Source organism: Oncorhynchus kisutch, linkage group LG11, assembly GCF_002021735.2.
Source record: "Oncorhynchus kisutch isolate 150728-3 linkage group LG11, Okis_V2, whole genome shotgun sequence".
NCBI lineage: Eukaryota > Metazoa > Chordata > Actinopteri > Salmoniformes > Salmonidae > Oncorhynchus > Oncorhynchus kisutch.
The window spans coordinates 61619548-61638919 of record NC_034184.2 but is presented as its reverse complement, the minus strand read 5'-3'; the positions used below and the strand labels follow the sequence as shown (position 1 = coordinate 61638919).

Sequence of the window (19372 nt, the reverse complement as noted above, 5' to 3'; positions counted from 1 at the left end):
GCAAATGGTCTGAACACTTTTATGTAAATAAGGTCTTTTTAAAAATGTAAATAAATGTGCTTGCCTAAATGGTAGAGGTCGACCGATTTATGATTTTTCAATTCCGATACCGATTATTGGAGGACAAAAAAGCCGATACCGTCTTTAATTTTTTCCCCTTTGTTATAATGACAATTAAAACATTACTGAATGAACACTTATTTTAACTTAATATAATACATCAATAAAATCAATTTAGCCTCAAATAAAATAAAAATGGTTTAAATAATGCAAAAACAAAGTGTTGGAGAAGAAAGTAAAAGTGCAATACAGTGGGGCAAAAAAGTATTTAGTCAGCCACCAATTGTGCAAGTTGTCCCACTTAAAAAGATGAGAGGCCTGTAATTTTCAACTATCACAGACATAATGAGAAAAAAAATCCTGAAAATCACATTGTAGGATTTTTAATGAATTTATTTGCAAATTATGGTAGAAAATAAGTATTTGGTCAATAACAAAAGTTTATCTCAATACTTTGTTATATACCCTTTGTTGGCAATGACAGAGGTCAAACGTTTTCTGTAAGTCTTCACAAGGTTTTCACACACTGTTGCTGATATTTTGGCCCATTCCTCCATGCAGATCTCCTCTAGAGCAGTGATGTTTTGGGGCTGTTGCTGGGCAACACGGACTTTCAACTCCCTCCAAAGATTTTCTATGGGGTTGAGATCTGGAGACTGGCTAGGCCACTCCAGGACCTTGAAATGCTTCTTACAAAGCCACTCCTTCGTTGCCCAGGCGGTGTGTTTGGGATCATTGTCATGCTGAAAGACCCAGCCACGTTTCATCTTCAATGCCCTTGCTGATGGAAGGAGGTTTTCACTCAAAATCTCACGATACATGGCCCCATTCATTCTTTCCTTTACACGGATCAGTCGTCCTGGTCCCTTTGCAGAAAAACAGCCCCAAAGCATGATGTTTCCACCCCCATGCTTCACAGCAGGGGGACACGTCTGGCACTGCAGGATTTGAGTCCCTGGCGGCGTAGTGTGTTACTGATGGTAGGCTTTGTTACTTTGGTCCCAGCTCTCTGCAGGTCATTCACTAGGTCCCCCCGTGTGGTTCTGGGATTTTTGCTCACCGTTCTTGTGATCATTTTGACCCCACGGGGTGAGATCTTGCGTGGAGCCCCAGATCGAGGGAGATTATCAGTGGTCTTGTATGTCTTCCATTTCCTAATAATTGCTCCCACTGTTGTTTTCAAACCAAGCTGCTTACCTTTTGCAGATTCAGTCTTCCCAGCCTGGTGCAGGTCTACAATTTTGTTTCTGGTGGCCTTTGACAGCTCTTTGGTCTTGGCCATAGTGGAGTTTGGAGTGTGACTGTTTGAGGTTGTGGACAGGTGTCTTTTATACTGATAACAAGTTCAAACAGGTGCCATTAATACAGGTAACGAATGGAGGACAGAGGAGCCTCTTAAAGAAGAAGTTACAGGTCTGTGAGAGCCAGAAATCTTGCTTGTTTGTAGGTGACCAAATACTTATTTTCCACCATAATTTGCAAATAAATTCATAAAAAATCCTACAATGTGATTTTCTGGAAATGTTTTCCTCATTTATTTCTGTCATAGTTGAAGTGTACCTATGATGAAAATGACAGGCCTCTCTCATCTTTTTAAGTGGGAGAACTTGCACAATTGGTGGCTGACTAAATACTTTTTTGCCCCACTGTATGTGCCATGTAAAAAAGCTAACATTTAAGTTCCTTGCTCAGAACATGAGAACATATGAAAGCTGGTGGTTCCTTTTAACATGAGTCTTCAATATTCCCAGGTAAGAGGTTTTAGGTTGTAGTTATTATAGGACTATTTCCCTCTATACCATTTGTATTTCATTAACCTTTGACTATTGGATGTTCTTATAGGCACTTTAGTATTGCCAGTGTAACAGTATAGCCTCAGTCCCTCTCCTTGCTCCTCCCTGGGCTCGAACCAGAAACACAACGACAACAGTCACCCTCGAAGCAGCGTTACCCATGCAGAGCAAGGGAAACAACCACAGGCTCAGAGCGAGTGATGTTTGAAACGCTATTAGCGCACGCTAACTAGCCAGCCATTTCACTTCGGTTACGCCAGCCTCATCTCGGGAGTTGATAGGCTTGAAGTCATAAACAGCGCAATGCTTGACACACAACGAAGAGCTGCTGGCAAAACGCATTAAAGTGCTGTTTGAATTCATGTTTGCGCTCCTGCTTCTGCCTACCACTGCTCAGTCAGATACTTAGATGCTTGTATGCTCAGTCAGATTATACGCAACGCAGGACACGCTAGATAATATCTAGTAATATCATCAACTATGTGTAGTTAACTAGTGATTATGATTGATTGTTTTTTATAAGATAAGTTTAATGCTAGCTAGCAACTTACCTTGGCTTACTGCATTCACGTAACAGGCAGTCAGTCTCCTTGTGGAGTGCAACAAGAGGCAGGTCGTTATTGCGTTGGACTAGTTAACTGTAAGGTTGCGAGATTGGATCCCCCGAGCTGACAAGGTAAAAATCTGTCGTTCTGCCTCTAAAGGAGGCAGTTAACTCACCGTTCCTAGGCCGCCATTGAAAATTAGAATGTCTTCTTAACTGACTTGCCTAGTTAAATAAAGATTAAATAAAGTTGTATAAATAAACAAAAATCTGCAAAATCGGTGTCCTAAAACACAGATTTCCGATTGTTATGAAAACTTTAAATCGGCACTAATTAATCGGTCATTCTGATTAATCGGTCAACCTCTACTAAATGCCAAGCGTCACGTCTGGAGGAAACCCGGCACCATCCCTACAGTGAAGCATGGTGGTGGCATCATCATGCTGTGGGGATGTTTTTCAGGTGCAGGGACTGGGAGACTAGTCAGGATCGAGGGAAAAGTGAACGGAGAAAAGTACAGAGAGATCCTTGATGAAAACCTGCTCAGGACCTTAGACTGGGGCAAAGGTTCATCTTTCAACAGGACAACAACCCTAAGCACACAGCCAAGAAAGCACAGGAGTGGCTCTGGGACAAGTCTCTGAATGTCCTTGAGTGGCCCAGCCAGAGTCTGTACTTGAACCCGATCAAACATCTCTTGAGAGACCTGAAAATACTCTCTCCATCCAACCTGACAGAGCTTGAGAAGATCTGCAGAGAAGAACGGGAGAAACTCCTTAAATTAATTTGTAATCGCTGCCAAAGGTGCTTCAACAAAGCATTGAGTAAAGGGTCTGAATATTTTTGTAAATGTGATATTTAAGTTATTTATTTATTTAATAAATTAGCAAAAATGTCTAACCCTGTTTTTGCTTTGTCATTATGGGATATTGTGTGTGGATTGAGGGGGGGAAACTATTTAATACATTTTAGAATAAGGCTGTAACGTAACAAAATGTGGAAAAAGTCAAGGGGTCTGAATACTTTCCAAAACTACTGTTTGTTCCCTGTCATGGAAAGAGTGCATGGTATTTTCAGTAATCAACTTGGGCTAGTCTAGGCTTCCATCAATGCAGGTTTTTATTGCCTGCCTGGTGCTTGTAACAATTCTCCACAGTGCCTAATTTGTTTTAACATATTTTGTTGGAGTGTCACCTCCACGCATACAGATCTGCCTCAGTTTTTTTCGGGGGGGAAAAAATCGATGCAGAGTTAGACCTTAGTTAAGATGTGTTTTGTTCATTAGGCTTATATAACCGGCTCTAGTTTGAATATGATCATCCACACCCCCTTGAATAAAAAGCGTGAGCCTGTTTTCCTCCTCGGCTCTAAGCCCTATCTCACTCACAGTGAGCAACTGGAAGCTGTTGCCACGGTAACACACGTTTTAATTGAGAATGTATCAAACATGTAAAACAGCACCAGCTAATTGAACAAATTGTGTCCCTCGCTTCGTAGTCAGCTAACCTTTTTACTACTCTGGCAAACGTCTCACTTTTTTCTCATGAGTGGGTCATTCTTATTCATCACGATACGATGAGGGAGAGGAGAGCTGCGACTGCTTACCCTCTAAAATGCAACACCGCTTTGTGTCTTCTAATTACTATGTTTTAAATTAGCATTGGGATTAGAGGTCGACTGATTAATCGGAATGGCCGATTAATTAGGGCCGATTTCAAGTTTTCATAACAATCGGAAATCGGTATTTTTGGGCTCCGTTTTCCGATAAAAAATAAAATAAAATAAAAATGTTGATACCTTTTTATTTAACTTGGCAAGTTCGTTAATAACACATTCTTATTTTCAATGACTGCCTAGGAACGGTGGGTTAACTGCCTTGTTCAGGGGCAGAACGACAGATTTTCACCTTGTCAGCTCAGGGGTTTCAATATTGCAACCGCACAGTTAACCAGTCCAACGCTTTAACCATTGCACTCCATGAGTAGCCTGCCTGTTACGCGAATGCAATAGAAGCCAAGGTAAATTGCTAGCTAGCATTAAACTTATCTTATAAAAAAACAATCAATCATAATCACTAGTTATAACTACTAATCCAGTTTAGCAGGCAATATTAACCAGGTGAAATTGTGTAATTTCGCTTGCGTTCATTGCACGCAGAGTCAGGGTATATGGAACAGTTTGGGCTCCCTGGCTCATTGCGAACTAATTTGCCAGAATTTTACGTAATTATGACATACATTGAAGGTTTTGCAATGTAACAAGAATATTTAGACTTAGGGATGCCACCCGTTAGATAAAATACCGAACGGTTCCGTATTTCACTGAAATAATAAACGTGTTGTTCATGATAGTTTCCGGATTCGATCATATTAATGACCAAAGGCTCGTATGTCTGTGTGTTATAATTAAGTCTGATTTGATAGAGCAGTCTGACTGAGCAGCAGCAGGCCCGTAATCATTCATTCAAACAGCACTTTCATGCATTTTGCCAGCAGCTCTTCTCAAGCACAGCGCTGTTTATGACTTCAAGCCTATCAGCCTAATGGCTGGTGTAACCAATGTGAAATGGCTATCTAGTTAGCTGGGTGTGCGCTAATACTGTTTCAAACGTCACTCGCTTTTAGATTTGGAGTAGTTATTCCCCTTGCGCTGCAAGGGCCGTGGCTTTTGTGGAGCGATGGGTAACGATGCTTCGAGTGTGGCTGTTGTCGATGTGTTCCTGGTTCGAGCCCAGGTAGGGGCGAGGAGGGGGATGGAAGCTATACTGTTACACTGGCAATACTATAGTGCCTATAAGAACATCCAATAGTCAAAGGTATATGAAATACAAATGGTATAGAGAGAAATAGTCCTATAAATACTATATTAACTAAAACCTCTTACCTTGGAGTATTGAAGTCTCATGTTAAAAGGAACCACCAACTTTCATATGTTCTCATGTTCTGAGCAAGGAACTTAAACGTTAGTTTTTTTACATGGCATATATTTTACATGGCACACATTTGTACATGGCACATATTTTACATGGCACATATTACTTTCTTCTCCAACACTTTGTTTTTGCATTATTTAAACCAAATTGAACATGTTTCATAATTTTTTTGAGGCTAAATTGATTTGATTGATGTTTTATATTAAGTTAAAATAAGTGTTAATTCAGTATTGTTGTTATTGTCATTATTACAAATATAAAAAAATGGCCGATTAATCGGTATCCGCTTTTTTTGGTCATCCAATAATCGGTATCGGCGTTGAAAAATCGGTCGACCTCTATTGGGATCATCACGCAAACCTAATATTCTTGGAAAGTCATGTTCCCAACTGACCCTGGATCTGCGGACCATGCAAATCATCATCATCATGCGTTGACTCCACATCAGCCGCTATTGATTTAAATGATGGCCTGCTTCATAGTGACAGCACATTGTAGTTTCCAACATGTGCTGTCCCACATATTGACCTCTCTGTAAATGCAGACACGTTTGTTGACAGTCCGTTTATTTTTCAAAGACTCAAGGAAGTTCCGTTTCTATGCTACAAAAATTGCTTTTGTCTCTCTCCACTTATATAGCCTGTGCATTTATGATGCTCATCTGTTTTTCGGGGTACTGTTATTGCGATTTAAAGAAACGTGACATGCAATGGGTCAATCAATGTTTCTTTTGCATGCATCAAGCACTGACCCTAGGGTGTATCAATGCATGCTCACTCCAGATGCAGTGTAGCTACAACCGGTGTAATATGGGACCTGTTTACCAGGCCATTATCACAATGTCATTTAGAAAATGAAGTCTACTACCGTCCTACAATCAGGGTCTAAATAGAATCTGTATTCAAGTCGTTGTTTGCTTAGTTCTCTCAGGCTTGATTCTGCCTATCGTGTTGTTACATATTAAGATGTGTGTGTGTGTGTGTGTGTGTGTATAATAGAAATGACAAGTTGACCCAGCAGTCTCTTGAACAGCCTGTATCTTAGAACAGTGAATACAATCTAAACCAAAGCTCTTATTCCACATCACGTTGGTTGGGTTAAAGCGTAGTACCTCTCCAGCGGTGTTGCTCAATGATGCGTAACTTATTCCATGATGCCTTGGCACCGATGTCACTTAATGTCCAAAGTGACAAGCCAAGTTCATTTTTATTTGGTATAGACCTAGAGCCCTTTGCTCTGGCGATACTTCCCCTTTTAAAACCTACAGTGTATCATAAACACATTTTTATTACAGTGGTAATAAGGTTCTACAGTGAAACATAAAGGGTGATCTGAAAGGAAGTAGATATTTGATATCCCATTTCCACGAGTATAACTATGAGGGGACTTTGAGCACAAAGTTCTTCAATTTCTAAGTCTTGTGTGGATTTCAGCCAACTCCAAGCCGAGATATCTTTGAAAGTTTCTCTCCAGAGCTCACTCGGAGTGACTGACTCGTTCGGGTGTTGTAGGCCAAAGTCAAAGAACTAGAAGTCCAATCACATTCATGTATGAGCACTGCTAGTTCATTATGGCAGGCCATTTGTTCACAGCCTATTTGTATGCAGGCTGATGAATCGTGGAGTAGTACAGCGCCCCCAGGTCCTAATTGTCTCCGTCTACTGAACCTGCACTCAACCACACTCCGGAAAGGGCCAGAGAACTTGAGAGGTGCGTGCTTGGGGTTCATGTTCAAGTGGCTTTTCAAATCCAAATGGTTTTAAAAGAAAAGATCAGGTTGAAGCATATCTTGTCATGAGGGTTCTCGTCACCAGTGATTCTCAAGGGGTGGGTCAGAAGTCTGGACCCAGTGCTGGGACTGGTTGTTCTTGGGTCAGTTAGCTATAAAGCCTTGGTTGTGGTTATCAACATGGTTATGTCTATTTGGTGTGTCACAAAATTCAAAAGGCTTTATGCGGGTGACAATGCAAAAAAAAAAAAAAAAGAAGTTTGTTGTGACCATAGAAATAGAAGCCCCCCCCCCATCTTGCACCTCAAACCACATTGGCTGATTTTAATTGCAGTGAACACAAGTCTTGGTTGAACAAACATTAAGAATATTTTGTCTGGGCCCTATTGTAGCCTAACAGGAGGAAGTGGACTAGGGAGTGCAGTGGAAAATCCGAAGTACACGCTGAATGAGAGGAAGTGTTGCACAATAGGAAGTGGTGTGCGTCTGGCCGCTGTGCCTCCCAGTTTCTACAAGACTGCTGCAACGTTGCCCTTCTCAAGAAACCCAGTCTGCATAAGAATTACGAAGGGCTGCACCTGTGGCTGACTGTTGTCCAATAAATTCTCAACCTCTGGTAACATTGCATTCATGTATCCTGTAATGTTAAGTGTTCAGTAATCTAGGGATAATCAAGGTCCTGGAGGTTGGAAATGTTTGTTGTGGCCAAGTGAAACTTTTGAGCTATTACATGATAATTGGACCAGAGGGATAGACCGAGAGGAATGTCGAATATTGTCCAGGTTAAGTTTTGTCGCAAAACTTGCTGTCAAAAAGAAGGAGCAAGAAAATGAGTTGATAAAGACTGTTCATATCTGTTTTGGGAGGAGTGATTTGACTCACTGACTGAATTAGCCTTTGTTTTCAGAACCTGACCTCTGCTGGAGGACTGTGACCTTGGCCACCCGCCAGGCTCGGCCTCCTTCCTCCTGACTGACACCTCCAGAGATTCTGCTGGTTAGTATTAACACAAAGTTACCCCTATACGCTGATCTTGTGTCAGTTTTGCATTTCCCCAAGTAATGGTAGGTTAGGATTGGGGGGAGGGGAAACGGATCCTAGTTCTGTAACTAGGGGAAGCTTCACCCCGGAGCTATCAACACCCACTGCTGTCATGTCCTGACTCATCTAACTTTAGGGTTCAACCGTAACACCACAGCAGAATATGCTATTCTGCTATAAGGCCTTTCTATTGGATTCTTTATACCTCAAGTGGAACATGACTTTGTGGAACTTCAGCTCTAACTGTGGTCACTCTTAAGCATAGTTATTTTTCTCTTCATTTTAAGTTCCTGTTATTATTTGGCGCTAGAAGAGCGCTGTCGTTTGACCTTTTCCCCATCAGGGTCACAATGTGAACACGGTTTGTGTAATGCTGGTATGAAAACGAAGTGCGTTGTGGGCCATGGAATCGGTCGGAGTAAACAAGCAAACAAGAGCTTACCCCAGTGGCTTAGGTCTTATCGTTTTTCTAGCTGATTAATAGTTCGTTCGGCCGGGTTTCTGTCTGAACATTTGTGATAGTTTGTTTTATTTTGTTATGCTAGTTTAGCCAATGTAAAATGGCTAGCTAGTTAGCTGTGCGTGCTAGTAGTGTTCTATCGGCGACGTCACCTGCTCTGAGAACTTGAATTAGTTGTTTGTGGAGTGACAGATAAGTTGTACGTGTGTTCAGAGGGTTCTTAGTTCGAGCTCAGGTTGAGTCAAGGAAGAGGGACGGAAGCAACACTGTTACACTAGGTCCCTGACCCTCACACATTCACTATTTTGCGTTGTTATATCGAAGGTAAGCTGTTCTTCTGTGGAGGCTAATGTGTCTGTTGTGTCCTAGTGGCTGTATACAGATGGAAGCTTTCACTGTGATTTTTCTGGAGCACCTCACCTACACAACAAGCCCTAGCTACAACTAAGCCTAGAATCTTGCACCGCTTCCTTTCAGACACATTGGATCAGTCAGAATTAGAAATAGGTGATAACATCACTACCCTCTATTACAGTTCCTGCTTGTGTGATTTTTGCCTCCCTTGTTTATATTTTCCCTTCAGTCTCCTTGGAGACCGTTACCATGGCGTGGCAGCAGAGCTGTCAATCTTGGGCCTAATCAGAGGTGTCAGAGCACGTTGTTACATTACCTGCCCACCTGTCTCGCACCACAGCTTCCCACCTGTCTGTCTGATACAGCTGGAGACAATCCAAGCCGTCTAGGACTAAATAAGCCAATACCATTTCATATGTTCTGTGTGGTATGTTTAGTTAAACATCAGTTCATGAAGGGTTTTACATTAAAACCGTAGCCTAACTGAAATATCATGATTATCATGCAATTTGTTAGTTGTTAATGCAATAATGGCTTGGCTAAAGCGACATTGCGAGTCTTAAATCCACCGGTTTAGCGGGAACGCTAATCTATTTTAGCTAGCTCAGACTTCAGTCTGTGACTTTTTGGCCAAGGGAGGGGAAGTGGTGAGTTGTAACTAACAGAGTGGAGATGATCGAGTGAATGCGGCATTCCTTTCACTGAACGCTGAGGTAAGATTAGCTTCTGTAAACCAGGGGAGGTGTGTACTGTAGTAAAGTAGCCTGGGGTAAAGCTTTTCACTGTAGCTCTGGTAAAAAATTATAGTAATAATGAGGCAGTACTGCCACCAGCTGGTGATGTAAAAATATTTATAAACCGTAGACTATGGTATGATGTCATACAGTGCCTAGAAAAAGTATTTCAGTCTTCACATTTTACTGCCTTTAAAATTACTTCTAAAAATTGAATAGATTTTTTTCCTACCGATATACACAACCTACTCAACTTTTCCAAAGTGAAAGACAAATTTATATACCTTTTTCCAAATGGATGCAAAATAAAACATGTATTCACACACCAGAGTTAATACTTGGTGGAATCATCTTATGCACCCATTACAGCTGTGAATCATTTTGAATGAGATTCTACCTTTTCACAACTCTTACGGAAACATAGATTGTTTTGTCAAAATAAGCAGATTTAGGACCATTATTAACACTTACTGGAAAGCCATTCTGGTGTGTCTTTGACATTAAAAATTGGGAAATTGTTCCGCTGAAAAATAACTCTATCCCAGGGTTAGTTATTCAGACAACCAAGGCAGCGTTTCCACTAACTTTTTATTTGGACTTTCCTCCTTTCATATTTCTTTAGATCCTGACAAACTCCCCAGTCCCTGCCGGTGACCAGCATACCCATAACATGACGCTGCCACCACAATAAATGGAAATATAAAAGGATCAAGAACACTGCTTTATCTCCACATTACTGGCCTGGGCCAGAAAGTAAACATAATGAAGCCTTTGTTAAAAACAAATCTACCTCAAATCATCCATTCTGTTTGCAACAAGGGTGTTAAGTAATACTGCAAGACAAGCAAATAAATTAATGTTTTGGCCTAAATTAAAAACTACAGGCTTGGGTCAAATCCAATACAAGTGAAACCCTCTGCAATGGGTATGGTTTTCACTGGAAGGGACTGGGGAGTTTGTCAGAATACAAATAAATACGAATGGAGAAAAGCCAAGGTCAAAATTTGGGAAAACCTGCCTGGCATAGTTTTATTTTTCAGCTTGACAATTACAAAAAATTTTTATGCCAAGGACATACCAGAAAGTATTTCCAATAAGTGTTGTGTTCATAAGTGGTCCAGTCACAGTCCTGACGTAAATTTGATTGAAAATCTAAAGGTTTGAATATTGCTGTCTATCAACTCCCCACCAAATTTCCTGAGGTTGAGCAATTTTTGACAAAAACAATGGATACATGCTGCCCCAGGAGTTGTGCAAAGTTACTAGAATTTTATTTAAAATGATTCACAGCTGTATTGGCCCCCAAAGGTGCTTCGACCAAGTATGCACTTTGGGGTGTGAAGACTTATGGGTCGTTCCACGAAAGGGTCCCTTTTGATATTTTAAGTAGAAATTGTGCACAAATATTGCATTTTAAAAGCCTGTTACATTAAATGAAGTGCTCTTTTGGGCAATTCAATAAATCATGATTTTTTTTAATATGAATTAAAAACTCACTGAAGTGACAAAAGTCATTGACAAGTCACTTAACCCCAACATTTCTCGAAGGTTTTACCATCATTGTAAAGCCCTGGTTATGTTGCTTCGTCAGTCATTTCTGAAGATGTATTATTTACTTCATGTAAATAATAAGGAAACAAACAACAAACCTGTCCCTCATTTTAAGGTTAACCTTATAGTGAAACTATACCTTTTGGAATTGTTTTCTTTTTCAAAAGAAACGTGGAACATCTAATAGTCAAATCATAGTGTAAAAGCAGGTGAGTTGGTTCTACTCTTTCACACAACAATCTTCCATCCCCCCTGTCACTGTTATTAATGGGAACTTACTATTGTATTTTTTATTTAACCTCTTGAGACGGGGAATTTTTTTATTTTATTAAGTTGAATATGTGGTCTTTTATAACAGAATGTAAAAATTAGGTGAAATAAAGTTTTTTCTTTTACCAAGTTACACTACTCAAAAGGCACTTTTCTATTTATTTATTCATTTAACCTTTATTTAACTAGGTAAGACAGTTAAGAACAAATTCTTATTTACAATGACGGGCCAAACCCGGGCGACACTGGGCCAATTGTGCGCCACCCTACGGGACTCCCAATCACGGCCGGTTGTGATGCAGCCTGGATTCGAACCAGCCTCAAGCTCTGAGATGCAGTGCCTTAGACCGCTGCGCCACTCGGGAGCCCACCTACTTGGTGCAACGACCCATATGCAATCAAGACATCTTCATTGAGCATCTCCACCAGTCCCTTTTTTAGATCACATTTTAAGGCGGCAAAATGTGAAGACTGTGCAGGGGGTGTGTAGACTTTCACTAGCGACTGTATATGATGAGTTGTGCGTTTTGATTAGTTTGTACAAATATCTTAATGAATATGTTTCTCCTGTGTAGTGTCGTAACTTTGCTTACTGCCTCCTCCTTCCATGGTTTATTGACTTACTCTGTGTAGCCAAGTATTCTCTGACCAGTGGGACTCCTTGGCCTTTGGAACTGCGGTGTTTCACGAAATGGCAACTATTCATACAGTACAGAGAGACGCTCATGGATCGTGTGGATGAAGCCGATATAGGCAACGTATTTCACTTAGAAAATTTCCTGAAGGCACTTTACCATGTCAAATATATCTATGGCTTTCTTTTCGGTGAACATCTGGGAGACTGCAACACACACAGGCCCGACATCCCCATGAATAGGAAATGAGAGATGATTATCGGTCTGTGGTGGGTGATATGCAAAGTGGCTTGTTGTGTCAGCTAAAGTATCAGCTGACTGTTGATTATTTGTGTTCCTGTAGGGTTGACATGCTCTTCACCTCAGCAGCCTCCGCTCCCCTGAGCATCACACCAGTTGTTTGCTCTTTCTCTTTGCTCTCTCTCTCTCTCTCTCTCTCTGGGCCCGGCCTTTCTCTGCATGCTCTCTCTCTCTCTCTCTCTCTCTCTCTCTCTCTCTCTCTCTCTCTCTCTCTCTCTCTCTCTCTCTCTCTCTCTCTCTCTCTCTCTCTCTTTGTCTCCTGTTTATCTTGCGGGCGTCTGTCTGTCCTATAAGGCAGGCCATAGGAATTATAGTATTACTGTCTCTAATTATGACAATTGCAAATGCACACTATGTGGACACCCCTTCAAATGAGTGGATTTGGCTATTTCAGCCACACCTGTTGCTGACTGGTGTTTAAAACTGTTAGTCAGGAGCTTCATGAAATGGCTTTCCATGGCCGAGCAGTCACACACAAGCCTAAAATCCCCATGCGGAATGCCAAGTGTCGGCTGGAATGGTGTAAAGCCCGCTGCCATTGGACTCTGGAGCAGTGGAAACGCGTTCTCTGGAATGACGAATCACGCTTCACCATCTAGCAGTCCGACAGACTAATCTAGAGTTGGTGGATGCCAGGAGGACACTACCTGCCACACTGCATAGTGCCAACTGTAAAGTTTGGTGGTGGAGGAATAATGGTCTGGGGCTGTTTTTCATGTTTCGAGCTAGACCCCTTAGTTCCAGTGAAGGGAAATTTTAACGCTACAGTGTACAATTACATTCTAGACGATTCTGTGCTTCCAACTTTTTGGCAACAGTTTGTCGAAGGCCCTTTCCTGTCCATACAGAAATGGTTTGTCAAGGTCCGTGTGGAAGAACATGACTGGCTTGCACAGAGCCCTGCCCTCAACCCCATCGAACACCTTTGGGATGAATTGGAACACCGACTGCGAGCCAGGCTTAATCGCCCAATGTCAGTGCCCGACTTCACTATTGCTGTTGTGGCTGAATGGAAGCAAGTCCCTGCAGCAATGTTCCAACATCTAGTGGAAAGCCTTCCCAGAAGAATAGAGGCTGTTATAGCAGCAAAGGGGGGACCAATTCCATATTAATGCCAATGATTTTGAAATGAGATGTTCGATGAGCAGGTGTCCACATACGTTTGGTCATGTCGTGTATACATGTTACCCTGTAGATTCCGAAATAGACACCGGGTGGCGCTCTAAGCCAATTGTTTGACACTAGCCCCTCTTTGCCCTTGATGCAGTGCAAGACAAGATGTTTGCTAATCTGAGGAGTTACTGCAGTGTTTGTGAGCTGAGGCGGTATCCCTATGTCAGAGGATGGGCTGCAGCAAGTAGCCCAGGTTGCACGACAGCATTTTAGAACCCTGACCTCTCCACGGCTTTTGAGATCCAACTCGGTTAGTGGAGCATGGCACTTACAATGCCAGGCTTGTTGGTTCAATTCCCGCCGGGGCCACCCATATATGTGTATATATATAATATATATATTTTTTTTTACTGCATGCACTACTGTGAGTCGCTTTGGATAAGTGTCTGCATAATGGCATATATTATTAATCCAACAGGTTATGCTAATGAATCCATAGTGGTTTTAGTAAAAAGTGACTTCACATCAATGTCAGGGTTGATGCGTTTGCAATTATGATTTTGGAATGTTTTGATTGGAGATCTGGTTAATTGGGGAAATTAAACCGTAGACCAAACATCTGGGGAAATAAAGAATGTGGTTAAATACCTCAATCAGTGTCCTTCGTCTTTAGTTTTGCGGTGGTGCCTGAAGGATGTGTCACTGAAGTTGGCATGTGTGTCCCTACCATCGTGGTTCAGAGTTTGGGAGTGGTCGCTCTCCCTCCGCAACGTCTTCTATGTACTGCTGTCCATCACCTCCAGAGGGCGCTCAATGCATTCTGAAAAATACAGACACGTCTGTACCGAGAATCATCATCTCCCCAAACCTCAGCATGCTCCATTGTGCCCCACCCTTAATCCTGTGAGGGTTCTTCTGAAAATACCAAAACGCGTACCGATCCATGTTACTTACTCTGCTTTTCATCTAAAATGTCATACACTTTCTCTCCGAGATGCTGATAGGCCTACATTCTGCCGCCTATAGTGTGATTTGAAGGGTTCTGTGTGGCGTCCATAACTCCGACACAGTCAAAAGGTCATTTGTGTAATGATGGTTTGGGGCTGTTTGCAGTGACTGGGGCTGGAGTTGGAGAGCTGCCTGGAGGGGGGAGTTGTGACCTATGACATGCAGCCTGTGCCCCACTTCACCCCCACCCCTCACTAACTAACACCCCCACAGGCAGGAGTTGGAGGAGTCTTCAGGGTGGAGGGTTTGGGGCTGTGGGGAAGTGTTTCTCTCTGCCCCATTACACCCCATTTGTAGTCGTCTGCATGGAGGTCACCAGGTCAGCCCTTATCCACCGCACTGCAGTGATCCAGAGGTTGCTCTGTCGACTTCTGAATGAATGGTATAGCCGTTGCGTCTTGAAGAATAGGCCTTGAACTGTTTACCAAAAAAGTGCCGGGGTGACCTTTAGTAGTTGTTTTACCTGTTTTATTACATAAACATTTTATAATGGTTTATTACATGATATCAAGTTGAGTATAAAGTAGTCTACAGTTTTTAGATAATCCTTTGAGACAGTAGCCTAACACAAACAGTGTGCTTGATAAGGAAAAATGGATTGATGAAACTGATGAAAACGTGTTTGTTTCAAAAGCCGTGTGTGTGCGTGTGTGTAGCCTAGCCTACTGTAGTTGTTTCCATGGTTTCTGGCTTTGATCAGGTGCAGTCCATAGATGAGGGCTTAGCTGAAGCTCCTGGTTTTCTCTCTGTGATTTCTGCTGCTTTGGTTGGTCTCTTTAGATTTCAAAGGTTTATTTTTATCTCCAAATGTGCATTAATTGTAGTTTGGTCTCAATCCGTGTTGAATTGTAAAAGTAGTAGGCTACATTGTGATGCAAAGCAGGAGAAAAACATGACTGCAGTTATCCTCAATCAGCAAGGTGCTAGAGATGCAGTAGCATTGTTATGGTCGGCCTAATAATGCATGATGATACTGCAGACTGAGTGGCATTAGCTGTCAGTCATGATATTTATTGTGGTTGTTATGGTTTGGTCTCTGTATTTGACTGGTTTGAAGGTTTGTTTTTATTTTGCAAGTTGAATCTGTTTTGGTGCCCTTTTTTATGGTGTTTACTACAATATAGCACACGGAGGGGCGTGGCCACAGGGTTAATCAAGTTCAAACCATAAACAAACAAACTGCATGTCCCCTGCCCACGCCCCCCCCCCCCCCACCCACCATGTGCCACAGTAAGCTCCCTCCCAACAGAGTCAGCTGGGTGGGGTTGACTCACTGGGGAGGGTAAGGGGTACAGTAGGGGGTGCAGGGGGAAATGCGTGCCAGCCCCATTTGGGAAGTTCTTCCCCCTTTTCTTTCTGCCTGTCCGATCGGGCCAGCATCAGCGAGCTCCGGCGGGTCTGGGCCTGGCTGACTGGGCTAATGCGATGTGGCGTGTCACCCGGAGAATCTAGGTCAAGTTTAAAGCTGCCTCTCTGCTCCCGCCACTGCAGCACTCTGACTGACGCTCCTCTATTTCTCCCCAAAATACACACCCACATGCACATCTTAGAACCACATATTAATGACACACATTATACATCCTTATCTAAATACGCATTTAAATAATTTCTATCAAATATGCACTTATATACATTTTTACGCTTCAAAAACACACAAAAACACACACACAAACCCTCTCCCCATCCCCCCCCCTCGAAGCCCCAGGCGAGCGCTCAGCCTCTCCACGGCATTGGCCACGTGATCCGGCTGGCTGTCTGAGTCTGTCTGGAGGGAGGGGAGGAGGGAGGGCGTTGTTTTTCCCCGCTGGCTGGGCATCACTGCCGTAGTAAGACTGGGTCGGCACGTGGATCCGCATGCTGCTGCAGAGAGAGAGAGCAGCATAGTAGTAGTGGAATGTCAGCACTCTCCTCCATTACCCTGCAGCCCTGAGCTGTTTTTCTAGGACACCACTGCAGACCCGGAGCCTCCAGCCCAGGATTGTTTTGCTAGGTTTCCACGGTTGGGGTGGTATGGTGTGTGTGTGTGTGACTCTGGGAGGATCATCATGGGGTCACCACGTTCAATGGGCGTGGCACTAAATATTGGGATCTTCTTCAGTACTGATGCAGCGGAGGTCTCATCACCCATGTTTTTGTTATTCCTCCACTATGTCTTTATCACAGTCCACTCACATTTTTACCTTGAAATAATCAAAACCATTTAGAATGTATTGCGTGCAGGAATATTGTCAGTATGAGTGTTTTGTGAATGATTTGTAAATTGACACTTTTTTATTTCACAACATGACAGCAATTTGGAAAATTACAAGTCACAATTTGCTTAGTGAAATTTTTCAGTTATTTCTGTGAGCGGGATGGTGCTGGGTGCTGGAAAAAATTCCTTCACTGCCTGTTCACCAGATCCCTTCGCTCCCCTCCCTAATCCTCTATTTTTGTGGCATTACCTCATCTGTATTAATATATTCATGTGCGTTCATGTTCAGGTCTTACTACTGTACCATCTCCTCTCCCAGAGCTTGTGTCTGATTGGCTACCCACTTGTTTTCAATGGTACCAGCTTTTTGGGATTCCATGGATACAGAGCATGGTTGGGCAGAGCGGCTCAGCCAATAGGAGAGTGTCGTTGAGCTGGCGGTTGTGAAGCAGTGCCCCATGGCCCTAGACGAGCCCCCCCCCCCCCTCCTCTCTGCGAGCACGCGATCGCCCAGTGGGGGGGTCCAAAACAAAAACAACCCCGCCCTGTCCACGGGGTCGGGGCTCCCGCTAACACATCAGAACCTCCACTACCAGGGGAGGGGCACACAACCACCCCCCTCCTGTCTCTTCTCTTGCATTCCTCTACTCCAAACACTTCCAATGCTCCACTCCTCTTCACGCACCCATTATTTAAAGCAATTGATCATTACCACCAACCATTTACCATTTATCACTGGCACATTATAATTTCAACTGTACCAGTAAGTGTTTGAGATAACACATGCATAAATATATATATATATATATATATATGTGTGTGTGTGTGTGCTTGTGCTTTTTGGTTACCATTAATAGGTTTAGCTTTTCATTTGGTTTGAATGCGAACCTGGGGTCTGTAATTCAACGTTCATTTCTGCTGGCGTGGAGAGAAGAAAAACTGCCCTCATTTCAACTCCAACTTTTTCTGTGAACTGGAGGATCCTCTCTTGCACTTTGAAATGTGAGGCCGAAGCCACCGCAAATCCCCAGTCCTTAAAATGACCTCATTGCAGACTGAGCGAGGGAGCTGTGGGCCTTTGGTGCTGGCAGTGTTTGCCCTGGCAGTGTTGCCCGTGTTTAGCTCGCTGAGCCTGATGGTGGCACCACGACCACGCCTCCTCCTGCTCAGCTCAGTCACTCTGCCTCTCTGAAAGGGGGCAGTAGAGGACTAAGGGAAAGGCATAGGTAGCCAGGGCAAGCTCACTCACACTGCATGTAGGCTAGAGTAAGCCTATTCATTCAAAAGCAAGTTGAGGTGACTGCACCCCTCCCCTCCATCTGAGGATAACCAGCGGGGTGATTCCTCCCTTCTCTTCCTCTCATCGGCCTGTCCACTATGTGGCTACCACAGGTACCAGGTAGTAGGAAGGCAGCCAGTGAGTTTCCAATGAGGGGCCAGTGTGTAGCAACACCACTCAGGTCTTGTTAGTGGAGAGTGTTAGGACGGGGCCGGGCATGGCAGGAGGCAGGTGGTGCGGTGGGTCACATGGAAACAGGGTCAGCAGGGAGAGGGAGAGATTATTTATGATAGTGGCAGGGAGTACTAGTGTAGACACGGGTAGAGTCAATGGGTCCTGGATGCCTCCTTCAAATGATTTAAACCAACATCTGGAAAAGGGCTTTAAAAGGAACATTGTATTTATTCATCATTACTAATTCAACCACAAGAAGGGAATATTTTGTTTATTGTTACTAGCCTGTAGCTTTAACTTGCCTCTAGACATCACTTTGTCACTTAGCTTGCTTTCTGCACTCACTCATTCACAATCCCTCGTTTGCAATGACTTTCGACTTGCAACTGAGTCTCACTCTGAGTTTGTTTAACCTGCCACCGGTAATCAGACTATTCACCCTGTCACCAAGGTTACATCTCTCAGCCATCTTCAGCCTGTCACAAAGGTGTCACCTGGCTGTCACCGGTCTACCTCACTCTGTCACAACCTAGCCAGCAGCAGCACTTGAATGTCCAAGACAAAATGAGCCCTCCCTCTACCCCTGATCCAATGCAATTTCCTAGTAGTCTTGACCTTTTGTCTCTCGGCACGGTACAAAGCGACCAGGTCTCTGTGCTTTCTACGTAGAGAGATGCACTCCGGCAAGGTGTTGTCTTGACAGGATGTCACTCCTGATGGCATAACACACAGCTCCAGACGGGGAGACATTATGACCTACATCCCGCTGGCTGCCTGGCGTTTGGCTGCCTGGCGTTTGGCTGCCTGGTGTTTGGCTGGCTGTCTCTGCCGGAAGAGGAGGTACAGGTGCAACACTGCCTGTAGCATAGCCAAGTCATGTAGACTGTAGGAGCGATCATAGACCAGAGGCATAATGCTGTACGACCACTCATAGGCCTGTATTCACATAGCGTCTTAGAGTAAGAGTGCTGACCTCGGATCAGTTTTGCATTTTGAATAATATAGTGAATAAGCTACTACTTAGCTACCAGCCTGATCCCAGATCAGCCCTGCTACTCTGAGACGCTTTGTGAATACGGGCAACAGACTACAGTCATAGTAGGAGCACTCGTAAACTACAGTCAAAATACTGTAGCAGCAATCAGACTTCGACAGAGTCTGGGCAGCGTGACTGCCCCAGGTTGTCTGATTCTGCAGAAC

The 19372-nt window shown here is 43.3% G+C and overlaps 1 protein-coding gene across 6 annotated transcripts in view; it reads left to right on the top strand.

The window, feature by feature from the left end:
• fam49bb (family with sequence similarity 49 member Bb) overlaps nt 1-19372 on the top strand; it is a 39083-nt gene that overhangs the window by 7539 nt on the left and 12172 nt on the right. For 2 of the 6 annotated variants that reach the window (XM_020494724.2, XM_020494725.2), the window contains exons 2-4: nt 6938-7040; nt 7452-7675; nt 7967-8055. The gene's annotated coding sequence lies outside the window, so the exon portion shown is untranslated. The remainder of the gene's footprint in view (nt 1-6937; nt 7041-7451; nt 7676-7966; nt 8056-19372) is intronic. The other 4 variants (XM_020494726.2, XM_020494727.2, XM_020494722.2 and 1 more) reach the window with 2 other exon arrangements.